This window comes from Arachis ipaensis, chromosome B9, assembly GCF_059453495.1.
Source record: "Arachis ipaensis isolate K30076 ecotype BB chromosome B9, ASM5945349v1, whole genome shotgun sequence".
In the NCBI taxonomy this organism is placed as follows: Eukaryota; Viridiplantae; Streptophyta; class Magnoliopsida; order Fabales; family Fabaceae; genus Arachis; species Arachis ipaensis.
In genome coordinates this window covers 96,358,419-96,382,807 of record NC_142444.1, presented here as the reverse complement: position 1 = coordinate 96,382,807, position 24,389 = coordinate 96,358,419, and positions in this window count along the sequence as shown.

Sequence of the window (24,389 nt, the reverse complement as noted above, 5' to 3'; positions counted from 1 at the left end):
CCTTGTCCCTGCTCATATGACAAAGAAGGGAATAACAAAGAAAATATGGAATCCTCTATGTCACAGTATAGAGATTCCTTTGTGTGAGTAGAAGAAGAAAAGAATGTAATGTAAAGAAGAGAAGAGGAATAAACTCGAACACAGAGAGGGAGGTGGTGTTCGAATGTTTGGATGGGAGAGAAGTGTTAGTAGATGAAGAAATAAATAGAAGGAGATGAGAGAGAGAATTTCGAAATTTAATTAAAATAAAAATTAAAATTTAAAGTTAGATTTCGAAAATTAAAGTTGAAATTAAATTAAAATTAAAACAATTAGTTAATTAAAAGGAATTTTGAAAAAGGAGAGATAGAATTTTCGAAAATAAGAGAGAGAGGATTAGTTAGGTAGTTTTGAAAAAGATATGATTGAAACAAAAAGATAAGATTGATTGAAAAAGTTTTGAAATTTGTTTTTGAAAAAGAAATGATTGAAACACAAAGATAAGATTTGAAAATCAATTTTAAAAAAGATAAGAAGTTAGAAAAGATTTTGAAATTGAATTTGAAAAAGATATGATTGAAATTTTAATTTGAAAAATATTTGAAAAGAAAATTAAAAAGATTTGATTTTGAAAACTAAAGTTGATTACTTGACTAACAAGAAACTAAAAAGATATGATTCTAGAGTTTAAAAATTGAATCTTTCTTAATAAGCAAGTAACAACTTGAAATTTTTCAATCAATCATATTAAATGTTAGTAAAGATTTTGAAAATTAAGAAATAAAATAAGAGAAAGATTTTGAAAATCAAATTTAAAAAGTTTTCGAAAATATGAAGGTAAAATGAAAAAGATTTGATTTTTGAAAAAGATTTTGAAAAGATAAGATTTGTAAATTGAAAATTTGATTTGATTCATAAGAAACAATTAAATTTAAAAACTTTTTGACTAAATCAAATCATATTTTTGAAAATTTTGAGTAAAATAAGGAAAAGATATTTTTTGATTTTTGAATTTTTAATGAAGAAAGAGAAAAACATGAAAAAAGACTCAATGCATGAAAATTTTGGATCAAAACATGTGATGCATGCAAGAACACTATGAATGTCAAGATGAACACCAAGAACACTTTGAATGTCAAGATGAACACCAAGAACTTATTTTTGAAAAATTTTCAAGAAAAGAAAACATGCAAGACACCAAACTTAAAAATTTTTATTCTTTAGACATTAACAAATTGAAAATGCATATGAAAAACAAGAAAAGACACAAAACAAGAAAATATGAAGATCAAACAAGAAGACTGGCCAAGAACAACTTGAAGATCATGAAGAATACAATGCATGAAATTTTCGAAAATAATTTTTTTTTGAAAATTAAAAAGATGCAATTGACACCAAACTTAAAACTTGACTCTAGACTCAAACAAGAAATATCAAATATTTTTGGTTTTATTATTTTATTTAAATTTTTTTTTATTTTTTTTGAAACTTAATTAGGAAAAACGAAAAAAAAGAAATTTTTTTTGTATTATTCGAAAATAAGAATAATAAAAACAAAAAGGTTAAAATTAAAATAAAGTTACCTAATCTGAGCAACAAGATGAACCGTCAGTTGTCCAAACTCGAACAATCCCTGGCAACGGCACCAAAAACTTGGTGTGCGAAATCGTGATCATTCCATTCCTTGGTAACGGCGCTAAAAACTCAATACGCACGTTCATGATCTTATATCTGTTTCACAACTTCGTACAACTAACCAGCAAGTGCACTGGGTCGTCCAAGTAATAAACCTTACGTGAGTAAGGGTCGATCCCACGGAGATTGTCGGCTTGAAGCAAGCTATGGTCACCTTGTAAATCTCAGTCAGGCAGATTAAATTGTATTAAGAAATTATAGTGGATTAAAATAAATAAAATGTAAAATAGGATAGTGGTACTTATGTAACTCATTGGTGAGGATTTCAGATAAGCGTATAGAGATGCTTTCGTTCCTCTGATGTCTGCTTTCATGCTGTCTTCATCCAATCAATCCTACTCCTTTCCATGGCAAGCTTTATGTAGGGCATCACTGTTTTCAATGGCTACATCACATCCTCCTGTGAAAATGGTCCAATGCGCTGTCACTGCATGGCTAATCATCTGTCGGTTCTCGATCATACTGGAATAGGATTTACTATCCTTTTGCGTCTGTCACTATGCCCAGCACTCGCGAGTTTGAAGCTCGTCACAGCCATCCCTTCCCAGATCCTACTCGGAATACCACAGACAAGGTTTAGACTTTCCGGATCTCAGGAATGGCCATCCATGGGTTCTAACTTATACCACGAAGACACTAATAACCCGGACTCGGTCCCCTGTATTAGATATCCAAGAGATATCCATTCAATCTAAGGTAGAACGGAAGTGGTTGTCAGGCACGCGTTCATAAGTTGAGAATGATGATGCCTGTCACGATCATCACATCCATCATATTGAAGTGCGAATGAATATCTTAGAAGCGGAATAAGTTGAATTGAATAGAAAAACAGTAGTACTTTGCATTAATCCTTGAGGAACAGCAGAGCTCCACACCTTAATCTATGGTGTGTAGAAACTCTACCGTTGAAAATACATAAGTGATAGTGGTTCAGGCATGGCCGAATGGCCAGCCCCCAAAACGTGATCAAAGGATCAAAAGATAATCCAAAGATGTTCCAAAGATGTAAATACAATAGTAAAAAGTCCTATTTATACTAGACTAGCTACTAGGGTTTACAGAAGTAAGTAATTGATGTAGAAATCCACTTCCGGGGCCCACTTGGTGTGTGCTTGGACTGAGCATGAAGCTTTCACGTGGAGAGGTCATTCTTGGAGTTGAACGTCAGTTTGTTACGTGTTTCTGGCGTTGAACTCCACTTTGCAACTTGTTTCTGGCGCTGAACGCCAGACTGCAACATGGAATTGGTGTTCAACGCCTGTTTGCATTGTCTAAACTCGGGCAAAGTATGGATTATTATATATTTCTAGAAAGCCCTGGATGTCTAATTTCCAACGCAATTAGAAGCGCACCATTTGGAGTTTTGTAGCTCCAGAAAATCTACTTTGAGTGCAGGGAGGTCAGAATCCAACAGTATCTGCAGTCCTTCTTCAACCTCTAAATCTGATTTTTGCTCAGGTCCCTCAATTTCAGCCAGAAAATACCTGAAATCACAAAAAATACACAAACTCATAGTAAAGTCCAGAAATGTGATTTTTAATTAAAAACTAATAAAAATATACTAAAAACTAACTAAATCATACTGAAAACTATGTAAAAACAATGCCAAAAAGCGTATAAATTATCCGCTCATCACCTAGGAAATTGGCGTTGAATTGCTCTCCTCAAGGCTCGAACTTGGAGCTTCCTCACAAGGCAAAGGAGCGCTAAGTTAAGTTTGTTAACTTAACGCTATACAAGACACACCCAAGGAAGCTTTGTCACGCAATAATTGGGCCAAGGACACAAGCATGAGTAGCGCTCAGTTAAGTAACATAACTGAACGGTACCCTGGAGCCACACACTAAGCAAATCTGGCCAAGGCCATGAGCGCTCAATTAACTTAGTTAACTGAACGCTCCCCTGGAGGTGCACCATGGGTTCAATTTTAATTCAATTGCCACTTTGGATCCAATTCTTCACCAAATGAGAAGCCCACTCCAAATTCTGAAGATCAAAAATAGAAAGTGTATAAATAGAACTTAGTTTGATTTAGAGAAGACCTTTTGTTTACCTTTTGCTTACTTTGAACTTTCATTTTGATTTTTGAGCTTTGAATCAGGGAATTGGGATTGAGAGCTAAGTTTTCTCCTTCTTGTTCTCACTTTTGCATTTCTTGCTTTCTGATTTTGAATTGTGGATAGAGATTGAAGGAATTATGTTTCAATCCTTGATCTACAATTCATCCTTGTTCTCTTCTGCATAATTCTAAGGAATTGTGAGTTGGATTAAGCTTTCTGATTTCATTTTCATTTCTTCTGCTACTTTTGCTATCTTCCTTTGGATCTTGAATTGAGATTGGAAGAGTTCCATTGATTAAAATTCTGAGAATCATCTTCCACTCTTCCTCTCAATTGATCTAAGGATTGGATCTAAATCCTCTTTACTATTTCTAAATTTTCTTTTCTTCTGCAAATTGTTCTCTGCTGGATCAAGGAAGGAATTGAGATCTAGACTTGTTTTCTAGTCTCATTGAGCCTCTGAGCTCTTGAATTTCTTTCCTAGTTCTTGCAATTGAGTTGAAATTACTTTCTGTTTGTTCTTCACTGAAAATTTCTCATTCTGTTTAGATCTGCTGCACTTAATTCATCTTCTTTACTTTCTGTTGTTAAATTCTAAATCCCAGCATCCCACATCCCTTTATTATTCAAGCAATTTACATTTCTTGTACTCTAAGCTTCAACTATTTATGTTTCTTGCAATTTAAGTTTCATTCATTTACATTACTTGCACTTTAAGATTCAGCTATTTTACTTTTTTTGCTCTTCAATTTACTGTCAATTCCCCCTCTCTCTTTTAGCTTCATGCAATATAGCTTCTGTTGGTTACACTTCACTCAAATCATCAACTGTTTGCTTAACTAAATCAACCACCTAACTAAAATTGCTCAATCCTTCAATCCCTGTGGGATCGACCTCACTCATGTGAGTAATTACTACTTGATGCAACCCGGTACACTTGCCGGTGAGTTTAGGTGTTGGAAATCCATTTTCAACCCATCAAGAGGCTTTTTAAGAATTATCATAAGAGGATACGTATAAGAAAAGAATTAATTTCAAGTGCAGTGATTATTACTCGTCTTATGAATCTATTCAAAACATTAATAATTAATTATCCAAAAATTCAAAGTTCACTTCTTTAGTTAAAAGATTTTCAAAACTCAATTAATATCTCGTAACATAATCAATTTCAGCCTTTGTCCCAACATATAATCAAATCAACTCGGTCTCTGACCCAAATCAAATCAAAATACGGCCTCCAGCCCAACTTAAATCAAATCACCATCAAAACGCAGTCTCAAAATAGAATCAATTACTGGTATCAAATGGTACTAGGAAAATACACTCAGAGAACAATTACAGCCAGTACCACATCAGGAACAACCCTTAACGTCACCACTACCAGTATAAGGGATCTCTTAGTTGTTCAACGACAGTCAAAACAATACAAAGAATACACAAACAGAAAGGACAGTTAAGACAATTAGTTCAATTAGCATATAGGTAAATTATGTAACTAGGCAAGCCAAATATAAGAAGCATACCCAAACAATACATACAAATATAAATGATGCATGCCTGTCCTATGGCCAATGAGCTCATATGTCGGTTATATAGTAAAACCCGACATGTTCGATAGCTAACCTTGGATAGTCCCTCGGTGCGCACATCCCCAAGCTCAAACTCATTCATTGATCAATATCCATGAGGCAAACATCTGGAAAGGTGTAAGTGCCCGGCCACATCTTGTGACGGAGGGTCAACAAAGTCTCAATTCCAATTGAGACCAAGTGGGACAAAACCACCATCCTTGCATATTACCCCGGAAGCTCAAATACCGACTGGGAGTAAGCGGGACAAAACCACAATTCTTGCATCTACCCCAAAAGCTCAATTGTCAAGATCTCTTTTAAAAGAACAAGTTAAATCCATTTCTCTTTCATAAAACTCATTTTCATGAAATCAAAAGTCTCAAGTTAATATCGACAATCCATTATTCAATTCCATTTGAAATATCCAAAAGCATAACTCTGAGATTTGAAATAATTGCATAAAACCCATTTTTAACTTCATTCTCAAGTCAATAATTTCCAAGACCCAAAAATCATCTTTCCTTATCAATCAAATTCAAATACTGTAAATTCACCAAAATTCCTCAAAAGATAATTCTTTAATCAAACTCAAACATAAGTCTTTTCATATCAAATCAAACTCAAAACATCATGCCTTTCTTAATAAATCAAACTTAAACTAGTATAATTCTTTTCTTGATAAATCGAGCTCAAAATAATATAACTCTTTTCTTAATATGTCAAACTTAAAACATAATTCTTTTCTCAAATGAATCAAATTTGAAACAAAATTTTCTTCTTGATAAATTGAAGTTCAAATGGTATAATTCTTTTCTTAATAAATTGAATTCAAAATATAAAATTTTTCTTAATGAATAAAACTCCAAAACATAATTCATTTCTTTTCTTAATAAATCGAATAAGATGATTCTTGAATCCAAACTTTTCTAAATAATACTTCAAACCAAATCTCTAATTTTTATAAAAATTTCGCAACATCTCCTCTAAAATTCGGACTTTTTCACCCTTCAATGGTCCCAACCAAACCAAACCAAACATCTCTCAATCATTGATGGGCAAGAATTTTCGTCGGTCTAGATTTTCTTCCTAAAGAAAGGAATTACTTCGTTGTAAGCATAGCTCCAAACTAACAAACAACTCTCACATCAAATTAAAATATGGTTTTGTCACATGTACAAACCCCAATAAAAAATAACCGAAGTATTTAGACTCTGGGTCGTCTCACATAAAATTGTAATAAAGTGGTCAATTATTGGCTACGAGGAACAAAGGGGGGGGGTTTGATTGATAAGAGGGCAAGAAATTAAATGACAAGGAAAGTAAATCAAGCAAATAACTAAAGAAAGCAAGTAATAAGGAGAGACATTCATGGCAAGGTTTGAGATCATAGGCTTTCTATCCTAGTCATACAATGATTAATTCATCTTATTTAGTCAACTCCAACAAATGGAAGAAGGTATCATGTTATCTTCACATAGGGAGAATGTCAAACAAGACTAATCAATCATATCACAATAATAACAAGAATCTATCTCATTTCGTCATCTCTAATATTGGAAGAAGGTATCACATTATCTTCCATGAGAGAAAGTCAAACAAGACTAGTTAACCTCAATCCAAATGTATTAATCAACTCACTAATAGAATTAGCAAAAGATTAGAGTCAATAGAAATCATATTAACTAACAGCTCTAGATCACCAACATTAGTTGGGTATTCATGACTCAAGATTGCCTAATTACTCTTTCCAAGCCAAGAATGCTCAAAGTCTACTCTAAAGCCCAACCAAGCATTTTGTCAAACACTTGGTGGGTGTATAAGGAAAGCATGGTAAATGTGCAAGAATAGTAAAATCTACCAACTACAAATTGTAAGAAAAGTAAATCAACAACTCAAATCATCAATAAAAGAAACATCATCATTAAATTTCATCAAATGTAAACAAGATCCAACATGAGTGTTCATAGACATAAAAGAAACATAAAAATAAAATTGACAAAAGAACTAGGAAGAATAGAGTAGTAGAAACAAGAAATTGAAAAGGAAACAAGATGAAATCAAGAAATCATGCCTAGATCTAAGATGGATTAACCTAACCTAATTCTAGAGAGAAGAGGGAGCTTCTCTCTCTAGAAACTAACCTACATGATGCTATACTACCAAACAATTGCTCCCCCTTTGCCCAAGCTTGAATTCTGCATGAAATAGCATTAGAAATAAGTTGGGTTGGGCCCAAAGTGCTTTAGAAATCGCCCCCAGTAATTTCATCTTTAGTGGGCCACGAGCAGTATCGGTGTGCACACGTATATGGCACATGCGCGCTCCTAAACGCCAAGCAACATATGCCAAATTTTATATCATTTCGAAGCCCCGGATGTTAGCTTTCTAACGCAACTAAAATTGTCTCATTTGGACATCTGTAGCTCAAGTTATGATCGATTGAGTGCGAAGAGGTCAGGCTTGATAGCTTTATGGTTCCTTCATTTCTTCATGAGTTCTCCCACTTTGCATACTTTTCTCCTCACTTCTTCCATCCAATACTTGCCTTATGAACCTGGAATCACTCAACAAACACATCAAGGCATCGAATGGAATTAAAGTGAATTGAATTTAGCTATTTTAAGGCCTAAAAAGCATGTTTTCACATTTAAGCACAAATCAAGGGAGAATTGCAAAACCATGCTATTTCATTGAATAAATGTGGGAAAAGGTGGTAAAATATCCTAAAATAAGCACAAGATAAATAACGAAATCAGGGTTTATCAAATCTCCCCATACTTAAAACTAAGCATGTCCTCATGCTAAGAATAAAGAGGGACAGGAAAAGGGTATGAACATTTATTCAATGAAAAGAAACTATATAAACCTATCTACATGAATGCAACTAAATGTAAAATGATTATACCTACTTGGTTAAAAGTAAATCAATCCCCAAGAACACATATGCACATGTGGGGATAAATAATACGATGATTCATGAATCCTACCAATTGAAATATCAAAATAAAGTACAAATAGACTTGCAAGAAGAAAAGCTCATGAAAGCCGGGAATAAGGAATTGAGCATCGAACCCTCACCGGAAGTGTATCCGCTCTAGTCGCTCTAGTGTATAGGGTCGTTCACTCAATTCTCTTCTACTCATGCTTTCCAAGATTTGTTTTTCATCTAACAATCAACAATTATTCAATGCATGCATACATTCATCATGAGGACTTGTTCATAGGTTGTAATGGGGCTAGGGTGAAGGTAAGGATGCATATGGTCAAGTGAGCTTGAAATTTGTATCTTTGATTAGCCTAAGCTCCCACCTAACATATGTAACAACCTATACAATTCTAATATACAACCTATCTACCCATGATTCCCACTTTTTTTTCACATACTCATGCATTCTTTTTAATTCACATTCCATATGCATTGATTTTTATTGAACGTTACTTTGGGGCATTTTTGTCCCCTTTTTATTTCTTTTTCTATTTTTTTCTTTATCATTTTTTTTCTAAAGTATATACAAACGTATCAATGCATATGGTTTTACATATAGTGCATGAATATGTACCCAGTTCTCAATATTTTCAATAAAAATAAAAATTACACTTTTACCTCAACCAATGTCCCAAGTTTTCCATACTCAAATGATACACACCCTCACTAGCCTAAGCTAATCAAAGATCCAAATTAAGGACATTTATTGTTTTTCACTTAGGGGTAGTGATGTGCTATAATTAAGAACAAAAGGGATTCAATAGGCTCAAATTTGGCTAACAATGGTTGATGAATGGTAGGCTATTTGGGTAAGTGAGCTAAATGAAATGATGGCCTCAATCATATAAATGCATTTATATATAGAATAATGGACATATAGAATCAAACAAATCAAAGATTACAATCATAGAAAGAGAATAATGCACACAAGAATGGAAATAAGTGGTTATAAGATGTAACCACACCATAAGGCTCAAAACTCACATGCTTGTGTTCTTAGCTCAAAAATCATGTTCCAAAATAAATTCTTCAAGCAAGTTCAACAAGAAATTTTTTTTTTAAATTGGTAGGGTGCCCTAAAATAATTTTTCTTGAAAAAGAAATCATCACCCTAACCAAGTAGTCCTAACATAAAAAGAAATGGTAAAATATTTACAAATTCTAACTAACATGCAACCTATCATGCAATGCAACAACTAACTAACAAAGACAAAAATTAAAAATTGGTGTTGAAAAAGAAAGTTGTTACCCATGGAGGTCGGTCGGACGACCTCCCCATACTTAGAAATTTGAACCGTCTTTTGTGCATGCAAAGAAGAGTAAAGTGGACGGGTTGCTACAATTGATGAGTTTCTTCAAAGGGTTGTGTGGGTGAACTTGTTTGTTGCCCCATTTAGAAGCCTTTCCAATCCTTTCCTTCTTGGTGGCCAACCTCAAAGGAGAGAAAAAGAAAGAAAATTAAGCCTACAACAAAGATATGAAAGAAATTAGAACATAGGCGGGGGCTAATGCCAAATAAAAGTATGGTTCTCACATACATGGTAGCTACAACATGTTAGTGAGAAAACAATATAAGCTAAGGCATATTAACTAACACTTGATGCAAGAGTAAAGTCAAGGCATGAAGAGCACTTAAAAGCATCAAGTTCGACTAGAAAGAGTGGGTCATGAAAGACATGCAAGTTCATATCAATGCACAAAGAATATAAGGATCAGCAATGGTTAAGCATTGAATTAGAAATTTCATTACCCATCAATATCAAACAAGTCAAGAAGCACCAAGATTAACCAAGAAATTCTCAACAATTGAGTAAGAGCATTCAACACCATTATTTAAATAAGAAACTAAAAAAAAAAAAAAAAGCAAAAACAGGCTATAAAAACAAAATGAAAATGCAAAGAATAGAAGTATGCGAATGCAATGGACAAAAGAAAATGGAAGATGAGAAAAAAAACTCTCTTTTCTTTTTACCGGCCGCGGATGCGTCATGCACGTTTACGCGCCGATGCGCAATTTTTGGCCAAAGGACGCGTACGCGCCAGGTGCGCGCACGCGCGGGTTAGGTTATGCGCGGGGCAAAGTGTCAGCCCAAGGTTGACCCAATTCTCTGGAACATGTACCAGGAGGGCAGGTGGCGCTATCGGCGCTCGCGCGCACAGTGTACATGCACGCGCATTGCGCATTTAGCATCAAGGACGCGTACGCACCAGGTGCGCGCACGCACAGGTGGTTTGTGCTTCGAGCATGGTGGTGGCGCAGTGTAGGCGCAACTCTCGGGTCAATGTATGGAGGGGTGAGATTTTTCAATCCAGGCGTCCGCGCACAGGGCGCGCCCGCGTGGATGGTCGAAAATGCTTGAGGCGCGCGTACGCACCAGGTGCGCGCACGCGTGGGTTGGTGCTCTGTTTTTCAAATTTTTTCCATGTTTTTGCACCAAACCAAGCCTTCCGAACCTCCGAACAGCTACCAAAACACCATAAAACTTTATTTAACATATTAAATAGACTCAACAAACTACTCTAAATATGAATTTAAACTAATTCTACTAATATTTACAAAAGAGAAAATAAAAAGATATTACCATGGTGGGGTGTCTCCCACCTAGCACTTTTGTTTATTGTCCTTAAGTTGGACTTATGGGGAGCTCCTCTCAAGGTTGCTTGTGCTTGAAACTATCCTTGAACATCCACCAATGCTTGAGTCTCCAATAAGCTCCATTCTTCAATTTTAATATCTTCAAGCTTTGATGGAGTTCTTCACAAACTATGAGCTCCCAAATTTGATTCTCCTTGTGTGATCCGGGATCCCACACATTGTTTTGACACCCGTCCTTAATTTGGTCATCATTATTCCATCCGGGTGGCATAACCTTAGAATTCTCAAAGAAGCTTCCAAACAACCTCCTAGATCCATGCCATTTGGTTTTACACCAACCATTGCCATTCAACTTTGAGCATGCAACCATCATGAACTTGGAATGATGTTTCCAACCACTACACAACTCTCTCCTACTCTTAACTCCACAAAGAGCTCTAAGTTGACCATCATTTTCAATCAAACCATATTCAAGTGAGAAAGTAAAGCTTAGGGATAAGAATTTTACCCACTTGAATGTTGTGTTGGATGGTGACTTAGGAAGGGGGACCTCCCCACACTTAGGCAATGCGAGGTCTATGCCCTTGTGCTCCTTCTTGACTACCTCCACCTCTTTGCAAGCTTCTTCAATTTCAATTCCTTGCTCACCAACTTCTTCTATACACGCTTCATTGCTCAAACCATGTGTTGGAGGTTGTGCATGGTCTTCCTTGTCATCAATTTCATAGCACAATGAGGGAGATTCATCAATTCTAAGAGACTCATTGGTTGGTGTGGAATCATCTTCAATGATGGCGCTTGCTTCTTGTTCAACCTCTTCCTCTTGGTAGCTTCCTTCCAATTCAATCTCTTCTTCATTGCTTACCAAGGGTATGGGAGGTGAGGTATCTTCTTCCTTACCCTCTATGTCAAGCCCAATTGGAGAGGATTCAATTGTAGATAGGAACTCCTTAATGATTGAATCCATCTCTCGGTCAACCTCTTCAAAGGCTTCAACCACTTCTTCCGGCTCAATTATCTCGACTTCCTCCCCTTGTAGAAATCCTTATTTCACCCCTTCTTCTACACCTTGAAGCTCTAAACTCACTCCCTCACTATGCTCCTTGATTGCTACTCCACATTCAACAATGGGAGTTCCTTGATCGCATAGGCTTAGTTGGGAGGAGACCATATTGCTAACGGCTTTTGCTATGGTAGCTATCTTGGCTTCTAACTCCTTGAACTCCTTTTGGTTCTCTTCTTGCCTTTGAATGTAAGAACTAACACATTCTTGGAGAGGATCATCCATTGGAGGTGGTGTGGAAAAAGAAGGTTCATTGTTTGGGAAGGAGGTTTCATAATTGGAAGTTGGTTCATCTTGGTAAGGGTATGGAGGTGATGTATATTGAGGTGTTTCTTGAGAGTAATTGTGTTGGAATGGTGGTGGTTCCATGTGTGGTTCATATGGTTCATAGGGTGGTTGGTATGGTGGATAAGAATTAGGGTCATAATGAGGTGTTTGGTGGTATGGGGCTTGTAAGTATGGTGGTTCAAAGTCATGTTAAGGGGCTGGTTCATAGGCATGTGGTGGTGGTTGTTGACAATTAAAATAAGGGTCACCACATCCATTAGATTGATATGCATTAGGATTAGGATTATACCCATAAGAAACCGGAGGGGGTTGTTGCCAATAAGGTTGATCAATCCCTTGAGGCTCTTCCCATCTTTGATTCCTAAATCCTTGATGCATGTTATCATTGTAGCTTCCATTTCCTACAACATAATTTGAGCCAAACTCATAGCTAAAGTGGTGAGAATTCATAATAACAAATAAAAACAAAAGCTAACAAAAATAAGCAACAAAGTCCTAAAGCTAACAAAAACTAACAAATAAGCAAAAGGCAAGCATATTCACAATATTCACAATAGCCAATAATGTAACACCATTGCAACTCCCCGGCAACGGCGCCATTAATTTGATGGGCGAGAATTTTCGTCGGTCTAGATTTTCTTCCTAAAGAAAGAAATTACTTCGTTGTAAGTATAGCTCCAAACCAACAAACAACTCTCACATCAAATTAAAATATGGTTTTGTCACATGTACAAACCCCAATAAAAAATAACCGAAGTATTTAGACTCTAGGTCGTCTCACAAGGAATTGCAATGAAGTGGTCAATTATTGGCTACGAGGAACAAAGGAGGGGGGGTTTGATTGATAAAAGGGCAAGAAATTAAATGACAAGGAAAGTAAATCAAGCAAATAACTAAAGAAAGCAAGTAATAAGGAGAGACATTCATGGCAAGGTTTGAGATCATAGGCTTTCTATCCTAGTCATAAAATGATTAATTCATCTTATTTAGTCAACTCCAACAAATGGAAGAAGGTATCATGTTATCTTCACATAGGGAGAATGTCAAACAAGTCTAATCAATCATATCACAATAATAACAAGAATCTATCTCATTTCGTCATCTCCAATATTGGAAGAAGGTATCACATTATCTTCCATGAGAGAAAGTCAAACAAGACTAGTTAACCTCAATCCAAATGTACTAATCAACTCACTAATAGAATTAGCAAAAGATTAGAGTAAATAGAAATCATATTAACTAACAGCTCTAGATCACCAACATTAGTTGGGTATTCATGACTCAAGATTGCCTAATTACTCTTTCCAAGCCAAGAATGCTCAAAGTCTACTCTAAAGCCCAACCAAGCATTTTGTCAAATACTTGGTGGGTGTATAAGGAAAGCATGGTAAATGTGCAAGAATAGTAAAATCTACCAACTACAAATTGCAAGAAAAGTAAATCAACAACTCAAATCATCAATAAAAGAAACATCATCATTAAATTTCATCAAATGTAAACAAGATCCAACATGAGTGTTCATAGACATAAAAGAAACATAAAAATAAAATTGACAAAAGAACTAGGAAGAATAGAGTAGTAAAAACAAGAAATTGAAAAGGAAACAAGATGAAATCAAGAAATCATGCCTAGATCTAAGATGGATTAACCTAACCTAATTCTAGAGAGAAGAGAGAGCTTCTCTCTCTAGAAACTAACCTACATGATGCTATACTACCAAAAAATTGCTCCCCCCTTGCCCAAGCTTGAATTCTACATGAAATAGCATTAGAAATGAGTTGGGTTGGGCCCAAAGTGCTTCAAAAATTTCCCCCAGCGATTTTATCTTTAGTGGGCCACGAGCAGCATCGGCGCGCACGCGTACATGGCGCATGCGCGCCCCTAAACGCGAAGCAACATATAGCAAATTTTATATCATTTCGAAGCCCGAGATGTTAGCTTTTCAACGCAACTAGAACCGTTTCATTTGAACTTCTATAGCTCAAGTTATGATCGATTGAGTGTGAAGAGGTCAGGCTTGACAACTTTACGGTTCCTTCATTTCTTCATGAGTTCTCCCACTTTGCATGCTTTTCTCTTCACTTCTTCCATCCAATACTTGCCTTATGAACCTGGAATCACTCAATAAACACATCAAGGCATCGAATAGAATTAAAGTGAATTGAATTTAGCTATTTTAAGGCCTAAAAAGCATGTTATCACATTTAAGCACAAATCAAGGGAGAATTGCAAAACCATGCCATTTCATTGAATAAATATGGGAAAAGGTGGTAAAATTCCCTAAAATAAGAACAAGATAAATCACAAAATCGGAGTTTATCAATCATTCAAATCACTTCTAGTAAAACATTATCACAATAACAACACTCAACTGAAGGATATCAACAAATTCCAAAATTTCAATCAACCAATCTCATCAATCACAATTTAAACCAACTTCAATAGTATCAATCAATAATTTAGAATTTTCAGCCTTCTTAAATAGTTTCAAACAACTATTCCTCAATATCAATATATATATATAAATGGGACTTCTAACACAACACATTTTTTAATGTAAATATACCAATCAGATTTCCAAATCAAGATTTCATTAACTATGACAACACCAACTCAATCAATCAAGAATTCAATCAAGTAAACAATCACATTGTTTTAAAATATATCAGTCAATCCATAAGATTCATAAAATCAACAAAAATATATTTTTGCATCAATATCGATTTATAATAATTCTTGAAAATAAAATGAGTTTAAGAAAAGTGTCCCTACCTCATTCGTGACTTAACTACGCGACAGACTCTGTTTCTATTCTTATCTCACAGCATCGACATCAATACCGACCATCCCCCCAGCTACCACAACCTCTAAACACAGCATGCAAGAATGGTACCTCAACCCTAAGATATTGATAAACTCCAATTTTGTGGTTTATATTGTGTAGAATTTGGGGGATTTTGTCAATATTTCTCTCACTTATTCACAAGAATTGCATGATTTTGTGTTCTCTTCCTAATATTGCTTCATGATGAAAAACATGCTTCTTTTGCCTTAAAATTTATATATTTTAATCCTCTTTTATTACCATTTGATGCTGTGACGTGTTTGTTGAGTGATTTCAAAATTAATAGGGCAAGAATGGCCTAGAAGAGAGAAAGAAAGCATGCACAAGAGGAAGGAACATGAAGATTTGGATTTTGGGAACTTCGCAAAGGGCGCGCACGCGCACTACACGCGCACGCGTGCATGAGGATAGCTAGAAGTGGCGCGCAAGGATGGACGCATCCGCACAGATCAGAGAAATCCCATCGATGCACACGCACATATGGCGCGCACGCATGGATCACAAAAGCAATCGGCAGGCACGCACGCATGGTGTGCACGCGCGGGAAGTTGCACGTGACCTCATTAAAGGAAATCGTGCCTGGCGATTTTTGAGGCTCATCAGACCTAAATTCAAGCTGTTTCTGCATGGAAAAGACCCAAGGATGCTAGGGGGAAAGGGGGGATCAATCATTTTACACTTAAACATAATTTTTAGCTAGTTTTTGGTTCTTGTTCTTCTAGAGAGAGAAACCCTTGTTCCTCTATAGATCTAGCTTTAATTTGATCTTCCCTTGTTGAATTCTGAATTGGATCTTGTTAATTACTAGTTTTGATTGTTTAATTTGAATTCCTTAGTATAATTTTGTTTAGATCTTGTGTTAGTTTTATGAATTCTCGTCAATTGTCACTTTATACCCATTGCATGAATGTTGTGAATCTTGGCTTGTTAATGTTACATTGATGATTTTCATGATTAATTGTGTTGTTTGAAGGATTGTATGTTGATAATTGTTAGTGGGTACTTGTTAGTTTCAATTTAATTGCAATTTGAACATGTCTTTTATTAGTGCTTACCATGTGTTTGATGAATTGTTTACTTTGATTATGGAGTAGTTCTCTTTACTCTTGGCCTAGGCTAATGGAATTGGGTAAACTTGAGTCATTGGGTCTAATGGATTTGATGATTTTGGAACCCTTAGTGATCAATTTGATAGCCATTGACACTAGCCTACTACTAAGTTAATTAGTAGTGAGGTTAGACCTTATGGGTTGATGTTGACCAAACTATTTAACGTACTTCAAGTATAGAAGTAGACTTAATGAGTTTGGTTCCTCATAATTGTCAAGATATGGTTATTAGACAAGGATAGTGACCCCAATTCCCATGTCTAGCCAAGGGTTGCTTTTATTATTCATATTTGAAAACCCAAATTCTAATTGTCTTGTCTTAATCATAGTTATTGTTTAGTTTTAGAGTAGAATTATATTGAATGCTATCTTATTAGTTTGGAATTGCTCACATCTTGCTTAGTTATTTGAATAGTTTCTTGCATTTCAAGATTACTTGCTTGTTAGGATTCATATTTTAATTTCTTGCTCATGACTCATAACCCCGGAATTCTAACCAATGTTGAAGCACATGTTTGCCCATTCCTTGTGAGACGATCCGAGGTTTGAATACTTCGGTTATTTTTATTGGGGTTGAACTTGTGACAACCAAATCCCTTTTCTAAATTTGATCTCGGGGATTATTGTTGGGTAGACCTATACTACCAACTGGATTTTATTGAGAAATTCTATTCCGACGTAATCCTTGAGCTACATCAAATTTTTGGCACCGTTGCTGGGGAATGGTTGCAACATATGCCTTGATATTGGTTATGTGAATATGTGAATATTGTAGATAGTTTACTTTCTTTCAATACTTAGCTTTAGTTTAGATTTCTTTTGTTTGTGTGCTATGACTCCCAAGTTTGATGACTCGGTCTCAACCAAATTCTAGCTTAGCCGAGTTTGACCCTAAGATTGAAAGAACTTTGTTACACACTCGGCAAGCTAGACGGCGGTTGGACTATACAGCTAGTACTTCGGCCTCTCTTGAGGAACATACCGAATCACTAGGCGGTACCGAGAGTGACTTGGTGTCTGCTACTTTCTATTCCTCTGTTGGCACTACTAATACATCTTTGCATCCTGCAGGTGAACCATACATGGCGGAGCCATGATGGATCACTTTGCATGAGCAAGGAGCTCCGAATATCATACTCCAACCTTTGCAAGCAAGGTATCCTAACCTTGATCCAAACTTTGAGTTGAAGAGTAGCTTGATACATTTACTATCTAAATATCATGGGTTGCCGGGTCAAGACCCCATCCGACATCTAAGAGATTTTTAAGTTGCTTGTTCTACGGCTCGAAGGCATGGAGCCGATGAGTTGGCTATTATGGTTTTTGCCTTTCCTTTCTCTCTTGAAGGGCAAGCAAAGACATGGTTTTATTCGCTACTGGATGAGATTGTGACCAATTGGGATTTCTTGAGAAGAGAGTTTCTAGATAAGTTCTTCCCACCGGAGAAGACCAATTATGTCCGGAAGGAGATCTCGTGTATAATGCAAAGAGACCAAGAGAATTTGTATGAGTATTGGACTCGGTTCAAGAGGCTATTGGAATCTTGTCCACATCATGGATTGAACACTCATTTGCTCATTAGCTACTTCACCAGAGGTCTTTGTGTGGAAGATAGAAGATTGCTCACCGCTTCTAGTGGTGGTTCCCTTTCGAAAAATAAGACGGAGGGAGAAGCTTGGAAGTTGATAAATGATGTTGCCGAGGCTACACAACATGTAAGGGTGAGAAGTAATCCTCTCAAGGGTGTGGTAGAACCATCCCCTTCCGAAGCAAGCCTAACCAAAGCACTTGGGGATATGACCACCATCCTCACGCAAATATAAAAGGATCAAAAGGAATACTACTCCATCCAAGCCATCCAAACCCACCTCCAGTTGCTCAACTTGAAGGCCCTCCTAGGATTTGTGATTTGTGCTCTAGCACCACACATTACACCGATCAATGCCATCAAATTCAAGAGGAGCATGCCCTTGTTGTAGCCAATGTGAACTATAACAACCGTCCGCCCTATCCTTCTCAAGGCCAAAATAACAACTCTCATGGTAGTAATCAAAATCAAGGGTGGAGGGACAATGCACAAGGGAGCAATCAAAACCAAAGATGGAACAACTCTTCTTCTCATTACAACAACAACCAATCTTCATCTCAATACCAACACAACAACAATAACCACCAAGCCAACCAAAATCACCACAACCAAAACCAAAACAACTACACCAAATACCAAGCACCACACCATAGACAACAATCCAACCAAACCTCTCCATCCTCCAACAATCAAGTTGATGAGCTTAGAGCCGCCATGGAGAAACGGGATGAGAGCAACAAGGCTTAATTTGATGCCTTGGGTGCTCAATTGGCTAATCTCACCAACATGCTTTCAAAGATGGCCATGTCAAACTAACCCTCAACCTCCAATAACAACACCAACAACCCTCAAACTCTTCTAATCTTCCATCCCAATCCCAACCAAACCCCAAAGGCGGTCTCAACGCCATCACTCTACGGTCGGGGACTACATTAGAGGAGATACCTTCAAGGGTCATGGAAGACATTCATGAGGAAGAAGTGGTTGTTGAAGCTCCACATGAAGAAGAGGAGGTAGACAAAAGGTATGAGAAAGAAAGAGTAAGCCTCAAGGAACCCAAGAGGAAAGCTATAGTGGATGAGTCCATTCCTATTCCATTCCCATCCATGGTAAAGAAAGCAAAGAAAAAGCTGGAATTTGATTTGAACATGATTCAAGTGTTCAAGAAGGTTGAGGTAACCATACCACTTCTTGATGCTATTCAACAAATTCCAAAGTATGCAAAATTTTTGAAAGACTTGTGTACACACAAGGATAGGATAGGAGAATTGGAGACATTATCCTTGGGTAGTTCAATTTCTTCTTTGATGGAGCCTATTCCAAAGAAATGTGGTGACCCTGGACCTTGTTTGGTGTCTTGTTGTATTGGTGGGCGCACTTTTCATGACTGTATGTGTGATCTAGGAGCTTGCATAAGCATCATGCCATTATTCATTTTTACGCGGTTGAATTTAGCTCTGTTAAAGAAGTCGGCGGCGAAGTTTGCCTTAGCCGATAAAAGTGTGAACACGGTGATAGGAATAGCCGAAGATGTACTTGTGGCGATCGAGGATTTGGTTTTTCCGGTTGACTTTTACATCCTTGAAATGCCTCCAACAGAAAATAGAAGCTCATCCTCCGTTCTACTTGGTAGACCCTTCCTTAAGACCTCTAAATTCAAGTTAGATGCCTTCACCGGCATATATTCCTTTGAGGTTGGAGACAAGACTATCAAGTTCAATTTGGAAGAAGCCATGAAGCATCCTCCCGAAGAGCATTCCATTCTCCGATGTGATGTAATCGATGAAGTGGTAGCGGAAGTGCAAGAAGAAGACCACCACAAGCTATGCTACCCTATTGTTGAAGAGGCGGATGACCAAGAGGATGAACATGAGAAAATTGTTGAGAATGAACTCTGTGAGCTTGATGAAAAGGAACCTCAGCTTGAGGCAAAGAGTGAACTGAAGCCTCTTCCATCTCATTTGAAGTATGCTTTCTTAGAGAACAACCAAAAGTTTCCGGTCATTATTGATAGTGAGCTTTCGAGTGAAGAAGAAAAGCTCCTAGATGTTCTAAGAAGGTACAAGAAGGCAATTGGTTGGAGCCTAGTTGATATTTTGGGGATTGACCCTCGCAAGTGCATGCATCGTATATTTCTCCAAGAGGGAGCTAGGCCGGTTAGGCAACCGCAAAGGAGGCTCAACCCGACCATCCTTGATGTGGTAAAGAAGGAGGTCACTGATAAACCCCAATTTTGTGGTTTATCTTGTGCTTAATTTGGGAGATTTTATCACCTTTTTCCACATTTATTCAGTGAAACAGCATGGTTTTGTAATTCTCCCTTGATTTGTGCTTAAGTGTAAAAACATGCTTTTTAGGCCCTTAAATTGATGATTTTAATTCACTTTAATTCCATTTGATGCCTTGATGTATTTGTTGAGTGATTTCAGGTTCATAAGACAAGTATTGGATGGAAGAAGTGAGGAGAGAAGCATGCAAAGTGGGAGAATTCATGAAGAAATAAAGGAACCGCAAAGCTGTCAAGCCTGACCTCTTCGCACTCAATCGACCATAAATTGAGCTACAGAGGTCCAAATGAGGCGGTTCTAGTTGTGTTAGAAAGCTAACATCCGAAGCTTCAAAATGATATAAAATTTGCCATAGTTGCCTGATGTCTAAAGATGTGCACACGCACTGTATGCGTGCGTGCCAATTGGTGCACGTGATTTACTAAAAGCAACTCGTGGCCAGTGATTTGTAGAGCATTTTGGGCCCAATCCAACTCATTTATAATGCTATTTCATGCAGAATTCAAGCTTGGGCAAAGGGGGAGCAATTGTTTGTAACTTAGCATCATGTAGGTTAGTTTCTAGAGAGAGAAGCTCCCTCTTCTCTCTAGAATTAGGGTTCCTAGGATTAATTGCATCATAGATCCATGTTTAATTCCTTGATTTCATCTTGATTCTTCTACATTTTAATGCTCTAGTGATGTAATCTTCTTGTTCCCCCTTGTTAATTTTCCTTTTCATGCCTCTTTGTTTAGGATTGATAAACACTTGTTGGATTTGGATTTTCTATTAATGTAATTGATGTTTGATGTTTTTTATTGTGAATTTGAGTTGTTGATATTGTCTCCTTACAATTTGTAGTTGGTAGATTTTACTATTTCTTGTCATTTATTATGCTTTCTTTTTATGCCATCCAAGTGTTTGACAAAATGCTTGGTTGGATGTTAGAGTAGATTTTGAGCACTCTTGGCTTGGAAAGAGTAATTAGGCAATCTTGAGTCATAAAAACCCAACTTATGTTGGTGATCTAGAGTTGTTAGCTAGTATGATTTCCATTGACTCTAATCTCTTGCTAATTCAATTAGTAGGTGATTAGGACTTTTGGATTGAGATTAGCTAGTCTTATTAGACTTTCTCCGAGTATGAGGATAACATGATACCTTCTTCCATCTTCGGGGATGACGTAATAAGATAAATTCTTGTTTATCATTGTATGACTAGGATAGAAAGCCTATATTCTCAATCTTTGCCATGAATGTCTCCCTTTATTACTTGCTTTCTTTAGTTACTTGCATGATTTACTCTTCTTGTCATTTAAATTCTTGTCCAGTTACTTCCTTGCCCCTTTATCAATCATACCCCCTTTGTTCCTTCATAGCCAATAATCATTCACTTTATTGCAATTTCTTGTGAGATGACCCAGAGTCCAAATACTCCGGTTAATTCTTATTTGGGGTTTGTACACATGACAAAACCAAATTTTTGATTGGGAGGATTGTTTGTTGGTTTAGAACTATACTTGCAATGAAGAATTCATTTATTGACAAATTCTATACCATCACAACAATTCGCTCATCAAAATGGCGCCGTTGCCAGGGAGTTGCAATGGTGCTATGTTATTGGCTATTGTATATATTGTAAATGGCTTGATTTTGGATTTGCTTGTTGATTTTTACTAGTTTTAGGATTTAGTTTTCCTTATTCCTTGTTAGCTTTTGTTTTTATTTTCTCTTATCATCATGAATTCTCATCACTTTGGCTATGAGTTTGGTTCAAACTATGTTGTAGGAAATGGAAGCTTTAATGAGGATGTGCATCAAGGATTTGGAGATCAAGGCTTGACAAGAGTGATTGGGGACATGACTACTATCCTCACGGAGATGCGCGACGACCAAAGGGCATTTATTGCCACCCGAGCCGTCCAAGCGCCACCCCAACGTGACTACTCTTCGGATTCTTATAAATATACTCCTTATCCTAATGCACACCAATCTAATGTATGTGATGACCCTTATTGTGATTGTCAACCACAACCACCACATATATATGAACCCCCTCCTCAATATAGCTCTCAACAACCATACTCACAAGCCCCATACCACCATCCACCTTCACATGATCCTAAACCATACCCACCATACCAACCACCATATGAACTATACTTAGAGCCACCACCATTCCAACACCAATACTCTCAAGAACCACAAAGTCCACATACACCACCTCAAGAATTTCACCAATATGAACTACCTTCCAATTACAACAACCTTCCCTCAAACAATAAACCTTCTCTTCCACCATCACCTCCCGACGAATCCCTCATGCTAGAATTGAGAGATCTTGAATCTCATATCTTAAGGCGACACGAGGAGGATGAAAAGAAATTTGAGGAGTTAAGAGCAAAAATTGCTATCATGGTAGAAGCCATTGGCAACATAGTCTCATCCCACCTAAGCCTATGCGATCAAGGCACTCCCATTGTTGAATGTGAAGAAGCAACCAAGGAGCTTAGTGAGGGAGTAAACTTGAAGCTCCAAGGTGAAGAAGAGGAGTTAAAGCAAGAAATGCAACAACAGAAGGAGGTAGAGATTATTGAACAAGAGGAAGTAATGGTTGGAGCCTTAGGATATGTTGAGTACATAGAGAAAGCACAAATTGAAGAGCCTTCTTCCATGGAGTTCGAAGTTGATGTTGAGGAGGAGAGTGCACAACCTCCAAGACACAATGTGATTGGAGAATTGGAAGAAGTGTTCCAATAAATAGGCCCTCCTATTTATGATGATTCCATACCAACATATGATCCTTTTGAGCTTGAAAAATCCTTCCCCACTATGCTCGGAATTGATGATGAGGTAGATTTCACTCAACCTCCTATGTATGATTTGAGTGATGGAGAAGAGCTAGAGGACTTTGGTGAAGAAGAATGTAAACTTGAGGAAGCTTGGCAAGAGGTAGAGCATGAAGTATCTTGCCAAGTGGTGGAAGCCTTCCAAAAAGGATGGACGGGAGTGGAGCGTGTTTTGTCAAGACCGTTGGGAACTCCTCCACCTAGGTTGTCATCTAATCCTTCATTTGAGTGGGTAAAACTTCTAACTCTTAGCTTTATTATCCCACTTGAATTTGGTTTGCTTGAGACGGATGGTCAACTTAGGACGCTTTGCGGAATTAAGCATAAAAGGAGGATGTTTAGTGGTTGGCGGTGTAAGTCTAGGCTCATTATGGTTGAAGCTTCAAGGAGCAAAGGTTGGACTAGTGCTCAATTAGATGGGTCTAGGAGGATAGTTTGGTGCTTCCTTGAGAATTCATCTCTCTTGCCACCCAGAGGAAATCACCATGATCAACTCAAGGACGGGTGTGAAAACAAAGTGTGGGATCCCGGATCACACAAGGAAGATCAACTTTGGGAGCCTATGGTTTGTGAAGAACTCCATCAAAGCTTGGAGTTATTAACCTTGAATGATGAAGCACAATGGAAGTCCAAGCATTGGTGGATATTCAAGGATGGATTCAAGCACAAGCCACCTTGATGAGGAGCTCCCCATAAGTCCAACTTAAGGACAATAAACGAAAGTGCTAGGTGGGAGACACCCCACCATGGTAACATCTTTTCATTTTTTCTTTTGTAAATATTGGTAAAATTAGTTTAATTTCATGTTTTGTCTAGTTAGTTGAGTTTAATTGGGAGTCTAGTAGGTTAAATAAGGTTTTATGATGTTTTGGTAGCTGTTTGGAGGTTTGGAATGCTTGGATTAGTGCAAAAATATAAAAAAATTTTGAAAAATAGAGCATCATCCATGCGCACGCGTGCTTCACACGTACGCGTGACCCAAGTATTTTCGGCCATCCGCGCGCACGCGTCATGCACGCGTACGTGTGGATTGAATTTTTCCACTTCCCAGCCATTTTCCCCAAGAGTTGTGCCTGCACTGTGCGCATTTTTTGCCTCTCGCATAAAGCTATGCACACGTACGCGTCGATCTCGAAATAACCCACTTATGAACGGATAATTTATACGCTTTTTGGCATTGTTTTTAGGTAATTTTTAGTAGGATCTAGCTACTTTTAAGTATATTTTTATTAGTTTTTAGGAAAAATTTACATTTCTGGACATTTCTATGAGTTTGTGTGTTTTTCTGTGATTTCAAGTATTTTCTGGCTGAAATTGAGGGACCTGAGCAAAAATCTGATTCAGAGGCTGAAAAAGGACTGCAGATGTTGTTGGATTCTGACCTCCCTGCACTCGAAATGGATTTTTTGAAGCTAAAAAAGCCCAATTGGCGCGTTCTTAATTGAGTTGGAAAGTAGACATCCTGGGCTTTCCAGCAATATATAATAGTCCATA